Here is a 9,608-nt window from a genome sequence, read left to right as displayed (position 1 = left end):
ACATACATTTATTTCATGTAAGGTACTGTCGTGTCTCTACCTCTCATGCATATTCTCATTGCATTATCTGTTAGATAGAAGTAGAAGTAGGGTTAACTTAGCAACCTCCTTTCCATTCTTTTATTTAAACCATCGCATGCACATTACTGCATACATATAGCTAGAAGTTCCTATGTTCGACCTCGGATTACCCGAGAAACTTGCGTTCATGTTATACTTGGCGTGAACGCAATAAAACTTGTGACAGGACGCATGGTCATCGCATACATTCATTAACACATTATCAGTTCAACGCATGACCATCGAGACATGACTATCAACGCATATCTTAGGAATATGCATCACATACTACGTCCAAGGGATTTTAGTTGTTGAATAATTTGACTTCTAATTTCCCACCACCAGTAGCTCAATGGATTTAGTTAAGGATAAATTCTTGGTGTTAATTTGAAATTTCAAATTGAAAAGAGGTATTTTGATTATATATGATATGATCGGTATGGTGTATGAGATACATCTAGTGGAGGATTAATGTAAATAAGATTTACATTAAGTACCATGGAATAGAAAAAGAACTATGGTTTATATATTTCATGAGATGAAATATTAAAACTATAGGTTATAAATATAGTATGATAAGTTGGTTATCATTTATATTTATAATAATATTAATTATTGGATAATTAAATCTTTTTCTATAGTAACCAATTGAGTGGGAGGTTATTGGTGGTTCATGGTAACCATGAGATAAAAAGAAAAATTATTTTTCCTAATTTTAGTAAGTTTTTTTTTTATCAAAAAATTGATTTTGGAGATTTTCTCTCTCGGAAAAACATCTCACGGAATAGTTGTCAAGTAAACACGATTTTACTAAGCGACAACTTGTTTTAGTAAACGATCGTGTAGTGTTTTGTAAGCGATAAATACATAGCTAAAGGATGAGTTAAACAATCGCTAAGCTTTTGCTAGACGATCACTTAGCTTTTGTATCATGCTGTAATTTCTGTATTGATTGCATAACTATTTGTTTTACATACAATCGTAATTTGTAATGTTCATACATGATTGTAATTTGGAATGATCTATTTTCCGCTGCTCATGGAACACTCAGATTCTATTTACTTAAGTTTATTGTATATATTCTTTCATACTCAACATTGTATATATTTGTATATATGTAAACCCACTAGTCCAAGTGAGAGTTTGTTGGGTTTTATGTCCTAAAACTCGTGGTTTGTAAACAATTAAACTTATTCTATTATCAGTAAAGATGTTATTAAGGTTTATTCAATAAAGTTGTTATTGAAGGTATAAATTTCTCATTTCTTTTTAGAAAAAACCTAAGTTCAATAAACTAATAGATCCTTGGCTATTACATAGGTACTTGGACTTTATGTGGAGATATAAGAATGGATCAATTTTGAGTAGATAGCCAAACGGTCTATAGTATACGGATAAGGTTGGGTATCTCATTATGGGGACACTATTGGATGTGGTCCATTTTGTATTTAGTACAAACAATGTGATCCTAAATTGTTCATATGGAAACATGCGAGTGAGGGCATCCTATGCAAAGAGTTTGTATAAGTCTGGACCGAGAAATAAGTCACACTTACTTTATAAAGTTGTATACTGTTTAAGATTGACTATTTCAAATTGATGGCCTATGTAACTTGACCTTAATCTTGAGCTAACTATGAACTCCTATTTGTTCAGGATTATTCTTAGATTTGCATGGGAGAAGGTTGGCCTAACAGTGCCGACTCAGTAAGCCTCCATTTCAGGGGTAAGACCGGGTAGATAGCTGGGGACATAGGGTGTAAGACAAAAATTACTCTTATCCAATTTTAGGGATAGTGGAGTAGTTGTTCCCTTAAGTGCTGGTTCCGAGTCTTGAACAAGGGGCCCCACCTTCTTATTGGACTGAGAGAAACTCGGTTTAATGATTGGATCACAGACCAATTGTTCATTAGAGGATCGGTGGGACTTACTTGGGGGTAAAACAACTTTTGACTCAACCATTATTACGATCAACCGGTGAAAGGTTGACTTGTGATTATGGTTATATCTATTGGAAAAAAATATAGCTACAGTGAGGAGAGTGCAACTAGGGCTTTAATGGAGTGACCCAGTAGTTAACGAATGTTGATTAATTCAATTTAAAAAGTTTTGCCAATTAATCTTGGATCGTTGGAGCTCATGATCTGTAGGTCCATTAGGTCTCCTTACTGGCTTACAAACGGATTAAACCTTAGAGTATCGTGATGAAAAAAATTTGAAATGTTCAAATTCGTATTAAGGAAATCAGTAATTATATACAATATAATTATACGTCTAGTTATTGAATTAAACGAAATTGGAGAATTGAAAAAAATATTTAAATATGATTTAAATATTAATTACATGAATAGGGGTTCATGATACGAAAACTGGTGTTTGGTTAATTTAATATTTGATATTAAATTTATTTATTTAATTAAATAAGAATTGATTTTATTGAAAATTTAAAATAAGAATTAATTTTATATAAAATTAACGGTTTTTTAATATTAATTATTGAATTAACATTACTGTTTTTCCAACTTTATTTTTGAAATTAGATTTTAAATAAAAAAATTTGAATTGAAATTGAATTGAATTTTAATTCAATTACAAAATTGGAAAACTTGAATAAGTGGGTTGGTCCCACTTTTGACACTAATATTCCACTTAAATGATTATGTTTTGGTGTCAATTTCTAATCCATTTGAAATGGAATTGGTTGATAAACAAAAATATTCATTTTTTTTCTTGAGTTTTTCCATGTAATTGAAATAAAAAAATTGGAGAGAAAAAAAAGGGTTTTCTCTTACCATTGTCTCTAAACCAAGAAAATCTTCCAACTTCCTTAAATTTCTACTCATTTTGAATCCAATCTAAGATCCTAGAGTATAGTAGAGAAGATCAAGTGGTGGTCTACAACTTGTTGGAGAGAAAATTGTAGTTGGATTTGAAGATTTGAAGAGTTCTTCAAAGGTGAAATTTTTGAAACCCTATTCCTTATTATGAACATGCTTGCTTGTTTGCTAAAATTGATGGTATTAGAGTGCTTAAGATCCAAATTGCTTCTATTTGTTGATTATCAACACCTACATATATCTGTGGTGAGAAGAGTACAACTATGGGTCTATAGCGGAGTGTACCCACAATTAACGAATATTGATTAACTTGGTTAATGAGTTTAGCCAATTGATCTCATATCGTTTGACCTTTTGATCTATAGGTTCATTAGGTCCCACTGGTAGTGGTTGAACGAACACATGCATAGTAAAAGAAATAAAGGATCTAAATACTCTAATTATGTTAACTTTGAAAGAATAAACATGCAATTAAATTAAAACAAACGGATAGAGAATATATAACCTTTGCAGTCTTAATTCTTCTCTAAATCCACTCTAATTTTTTCATGAACGATTCGTAGACCACCACGAGAGTATTCTTGACTATTTTCCATCCTTAGAACGGGATAGTGGGATCTGTTGAGTGACCAATTTGGATACGAAAAAGGGTAAGAAAAATAGGTTAGTATTTTTCTCCAAAAAAGCTCATAAAAGTCTATTTTACCAAGAAGATTAAACATTATAGAACTATTCTATTTATAGGGCAAATCATGCAAATTTAAGTTAATACGAATTTGACACTCAAATTCCACTAACTCAGAGTGAGATTAGTGTCTTCAAGTGGGATTGACACCTTGCAATGCAAAAATAGGATTTTTCCACTAAAAAATGTTGGATTTTTCCACTAACTTAGTCAAAACTCTATCTTTGACTCTAAAATTCCAAAGTCAACAATTTGACTTTTTGACTTCTCAAAGTCTAAAATCAACATCTTGATTTTTGTTGCAATTTTGACCTAGTCAACAATTTTGACCAATTCCATTTAATTTCAAAATTAATTCTAATAATTAATTTAAATTAAATTAATTCTAATAATTAATTTTAAATTAAATTAATATTAAATAATTAATTAAACAATTTAATTAATTTAATTTAATATTCAATTATTAAATCCAATGCTAATCTCAATCAATACGAATTTCTATTCATAATTTTGATATTTAATCTTATTTGAATATCTCCAATTCTATCTTTATATGTTTAATTCATAACTAAACATTAGGTTAAATATATTGGATATATTCAACATTTTGATCCAAAAATCAAATTCGAATACTTCAAACTCGTTTGTCACGCTGTTCTAAGGTTTAGTCCGATATGAGCTAGTAAGGGGGCCTCATGGACCTCCAGATCATGGACTCCAACGATCGAGATTAATTGACTAAAATCTTTAGCCCAATTAACCAACATTTTTAACTACTGGGTCACTCCATTAAAGCCTAGTATTTGCACTCCTCTCACTGTAGATATATTTCTATCCACTCGATATAACCATAATTAGTAAGTCAACCTTTCACAAGTTGTTCGTAATCACAGCTAGGTCAAAAGCTGTTTTACCCTCGAGATTATATCTTGCTTCTTAAGTCCCCCTGATTCTCTAATGAATAATTGGTTTGTGATCCAATCAACAAACCGAGTCCCTCTCGGGCCATTGAGAGGGTGAAGCCCCTTTTTCATGACCTAGAGTTAGCTCTGAAAGGAACAACCTCTCTATTATCTCTAAAAGCGGGTAGGAGGAAATTTCATCTTGTACCCTATGTCCCCAACTATCTACCCAGTCTTACCCCTGAAATAGGATGCCTATTGAGCTAGCGTTGTTGAGCCAACTCTCACCCATGCAAATCTAAGGATAATCATGAAGAAACATGTTTTCATAGTTAACTCAGGATTAAGGTCAAGTTACCTAGATCATCACTTTGAAATAATCAATCTTAAACAATAAACAATGTTATAAAGTAAGATTGACTTATTTCTTAGTTCGGTATTATACAAACTCTTTTCACAGGACGCCCATACTCACATGTCTCCACATGAACAATTCAAGATCACACCATTTGTATTAAATACAAAGTGGTCTGCATCCGATAGAGTCCTCGGGATAAGGTACCTGACCTTATCCATATACGATAGACTATTTTGGCTATCTACTCGACCTTGACCACTTTTATGTCACTACATAAAGTTCAAGTATTCATGTAATAGCCATGAATATTAGTTTATAGGATTTAGGTTATTTCTAAAAACGTAATAAGCGATTCACTACCGGTTCTTTCTAAAAAGGGCGAACCGGTAGTGAAGCACTTACCTCGAGTTTAGACACAAAATTCAATTCAAACACACCAACCACCAAGATCCATACACTTTGAATTGAATACTAAAGCACAAACCATAAATTAACTTTTAATGCTTAGCTTCAAATTCTAGATCACAAATTTATTCCACAAAAATTTTAACCACTTACCCAACATGTGGCTTGTTCCAAAACCATTCCAACACTTTAATTGAGCAACCCAATCTGAATATACAAAAATATCAAGGGTTTAATATCAAATTACAACAACATAACCTAATCCAAAAACACACTAATACTTTACCAACTTACCCAAAAGTACCAAAACTTCCTAAAATGAACCTCTACTCCGCTGGATAACTTCCTTAACAACCCCAAATTCCTAAATCCATCCTTGAAGTTTATGGGTAAATTAGTTTTGGCCAAAATTTAAACCAATATTAATGGGCATTCCAAAAACCCAAAACTTACCCAAATCACAGGATTTTGGCGACTGAAAAAAGGGAAGACGCAGACAGAGGCAGGTGCGGCGGCTTCTAACTGATGGCGACAGGTGCTGAGCGGTAACATGAATGAGTGACAACAAGGCTAAATCGATGCGCGACTTAGGTATGAACAGTGGCTGGCGTGGCTTTGTCCGAAAGCAGTCATCTGGGCGGAAATGCTCAAGCGTGAATGAGGACGAGAGGGAGGGGGTCGCACTGTACTGAGAAGAAAGGGGCAAATTTTTCCTTTTTGCTTTTTTTCTTTAAGAGCCCTATTTCCCCACTTCGACCCTTGACAAAAAAAAAGTAAACAAAAAAAATATTTCTCTTCTCCAACAACCATAAAATATATATTTTCTCATTTCAATTCCAATAATTAATATTCCAAGAGGATTTTAAATTTGCACCAAACTTCAATTAAAACCAAAAAATTAAATTCTATTCTCAATATTCGAATTAATTTCATATCTTTCATCAAGATTAATTTAAATCGATTTATCCCTCCAAAATAAATAGATTTCAAATCCCTAAAATTTGAAATCCGAACCTAAATAAATAAGGATAAATATATGCAATTCTTGGAATTTGGCTTGTTACAATGGCAAAAAAAAAAAAAACATCCCATTACAAATACTAAAAAGCCTAAATAACCAAACTCAATTGCATAGCCCAATTAATCACATCCGAACTAGTCAAATTTTTCATGAGAAATTGTATTATATGACCAAAATATAAGTGGAGTTTTGAAAAATAACCAAAAACAAAATCTCTCTATTTATGGCCACACGTGAAAGATCAAGTCTTATACTTTTTCCATTTATCCTGTAGTATCCTTGCAAGCATGATCTAAATTTGTATACTATTTTGGGAAGAGATGATGTAGTTGAACTTTAAAATCCTATACCTAATATCTATGTAATTTGATCTTTATATTATGTAAATTTAATTTTGGAATCCATTGATGATATACTTGGGACTCCGTCTCTTCTGGATTTTATTTTAAATTGAGTGAGATGATATGCTAAAACGGGTGCTAGCTTGAACCACTATAGAACAAAGCTTAGCCCTCGCCCATATACCAGAGATTCTATTGCATCAGAGAGAGGAGCACCACCGTATGTAGAAAGCTTTGAGTCAGAAGCAAGGTGTGTGCCACTGTTTTCTTTCCTATATTTTCCACTTTATTGGTAAGAACTATTAGTAGGCGAAAGAGAACTTATTTAGACGAAAAGTGTGTCAGTGTCATTACCCCTAGAAAATGCTATATTAGTTGTTCAGGTGGAATCAAACATAAACTAAGTCCAAGAAGACATGGAGACCTTGGGGGGAAGGTAGCACACTAATTCATTTATTCTTTCTTGCTACTAGGGAAGCACATGCTACTCTACTACTTTTGCACCTGCTTCTCATATTATAGTGGAATGAACTCCTATGCCCGGAACTCCCCTTTATTGCGCATTTCTTCCTCTTCTGCAAGAGTTACGTCCACTACTCTTGCACCTCTAACTTCAACAGAAACTTCTGCATCTCTATTCACATCTTCCTCAAAATCATAATGTAGGATAGAGAAAACCATTTATTAAATCATCAGGGTAATGATCCATCAACCTGTTAGTTTTTTAATGAGCACAAATGGGAGAATCTATCTTGGAAGTGGAAGAACTACTAAAGTTATGGGTTTATGTACAAAGAACAGGCAAACCCTTATGGGTTGTATCCGAAGACATGGAAAAAGATGTTTTTATGTCAGCAACAGAAGCCCAAACTCATGGAATTGTTAATCTTGTAGCAGTTGACTAAAAAAATAACAGGGATTTCACACAAAAATCCAAAATTTGAGATTTTATCGCCTTGGGTCAATCTTCTTTCTCTTTGAAGTTTAACAACTTGTTTCCATATGGCCTCCTTGTTTTGAGACATTATGACTTTGGAGTGGTTTATCCGTGGACACCTCTACACTCTGCTCTTGCTTGCTTTCATGTACACGTGTTACCTCTTCCCTGCAACCCATGACATACCCTGTTTTCTATGCCATGTTTCTCCAATACTGGAACAGGGCCCTTCCTTCACTTTAAGCTTAGGCTGACCAACTTTCGTATTAGTCCTTCCTTTCCTTATTTCCATTGGTCTCGGGCAAAAAACTCAATTTTCGAACCATTCTTTCCCACCTTATTTAATTCAGGACTATAACTGAAGCAAGCACTTGGTTTTAGAGCTCTATCACGTAAGGGAGAAGAAAGACTAAATGTGTGAAGCATACGAGGGGTAAGAAGGGAACTTCTCCCCTGTCTGTCATCAGTGATCAATGCACTTAATTTATCTTGATTTGGGCAACGGGCTCTTTGAGGGCCTCCACAAATGAAACAACCCTAACCCTTTGTTAGTTTTACCAAGCTTGTTCCCAGCTCTTTGGTAGCATGTTCCTTCCCTTTCTTTTGCTCTCCGATCCACCCGTCTTGTCGCCTAGAAGAAGTTTCCCCTTTGTTTGTTTGAATGAGTAGGGTTTTCCATGACATTTACCATTCTTTCTACAACAATGATCGCAGAAGCCAAATCTGTTGGATTTTATGTCCTAAAACTCGTAGTTTGTAAATTAATAAACATATTTCGTTTTGTTTTTTGATAAAGTTGTTATTGAAATTGTAATATTGAATTCAATAAACTAAAGTCCTGAGGCTATTTAATGTAGTTTGAACTCTATGTAGTGACATAAATGTGGATCAAGTTCAAATATATTGCCAAAATGGTCTATAATACATGAATGAGGTTGGGCACCTTATTCTAGGAAACTATGGATGCGGCTGATAACTTGTAGAAATACAAGTTATTTATGCTGCCTTATTCAGATATTGCGGCCAAAAGAGAGTAAATATGCGTCAATTGTATGAAAATTAGCTTAGAAATACAATAAATATAAATTATCGCAATTACACCCACTAACATCATCAAGATGGTAGAAGAGGATATTTTTACTCTGTTTTGCAGGAAACCAAGTCATCGCTTGCGATCAAGACTCAATGAGAAACTGAACAACGCATCTCTGTCACATTGTGCTCGTCAATTAATAATGAAGAGACGATTAACGCAATGGCGGTGCAATGCGACAGTCGATCCCGAGCTGACTTTCAACCGCATGTGGTAATAAAAATAATGCCGCATGCGAGCAACCGATCGAAAGATGCAGCTGAGCAATGCAAACGCGGAGGATTGCGACACGTGTATAACTAACCGTTGTGCAGATTTAACGGTCTAATTGCATAACAGAAGGAATATTTATTCCTCCATCTTCGAAATTGTCATAATAAGAAGTGGGGTCCACAAGCCAAGAGTCAAATTTTTTCACCTATAAATACCCCCATTGAATTCAGAGAATATATACTTGATGCGGGAATAATTGATACGAGGGCTAATTGCTGCTGGATTATTGAGAGAAAAGGCTGAGCTGAGTACTGATCGGAAGAAATCCAGGAAGAAAAGAGACAAGGCCGATAGGTGAGTCTTAGTGCGAATCTGCCCGATCCCCGTCATGAAGCTCTGTGCTTAGATCCCTGCTACCGGTTGAGCAAGCTTGAGAAGGAAGCTCATCCATTCGCTCACTTCATCCACGCCGGCAAGCAAATCTCCATCCAGATTGACGCTAAGACATTAGTACTTATTTGTATTTGTTTCTAACTCTATTTCATCAAGTGTATTTCATCTTCTAAATCTTTTCATACACAAATCATGTATCAGACGCTAAATAGTTTTATTGAATGTCTCGATCATTTTCACTACCACTTTTCTGTCTATTTCCATTTCTTCATTAATCGATTTCTCTATGAAGTTTTCTTAATACCTTGGTAATTAATATGGATTAAATGAGTAACTTAATATGTGCTAAAGAGATAAATGCAT

At 34.0% G+C, this 9,608-nt stretch overlaps 1 long non-coding RNA gene across 1 annotated transcript; it reads right to left on the bottom strand.

Moving 5' to 3' along the window:
• Nucleotides 1-3,309: 3,309 nt before the first annotated feature.
• On the bottom strand, nucleotides 3,310-5,965 carry LOC120087582 (uncharacterized). The gene is made up of 4 exons (XR_005484623.2): nucleotides 5,701-5,965; nucleotides 5,542-5,622; nucleotides 5,401-5,454; nucleotides 3,310-3,515 (listed from the first exon to the last, which is right to left on the bottom strand). It is a non-coding gene; the product is annotated as an uncharacterized LOC120087582 (long non-coding RNA).
• Nucleotides 5,966-9,608: the final 3,643 nt, after the last annotated feature.

The sequence above is a fragment of the Benincasa hispida genome, chromosome 10 (genome assembly GCF_027475165.1).
Source record: "Benincasa hispida cultivar pf3 chromosome 10, pf3_genome.v1.1, whole genome shotgun sequence".
Taxonomy (NCBI): Eukaryota; Viridiplantae; Streptophyta; class Magnoliopsida; order Cucurbitales; family Cucurbitaceae; genus Benincasa; species Benincasa hispida.
This window is presented reverse-complemented; position numbering and strand designations above follow the sequence as displayed.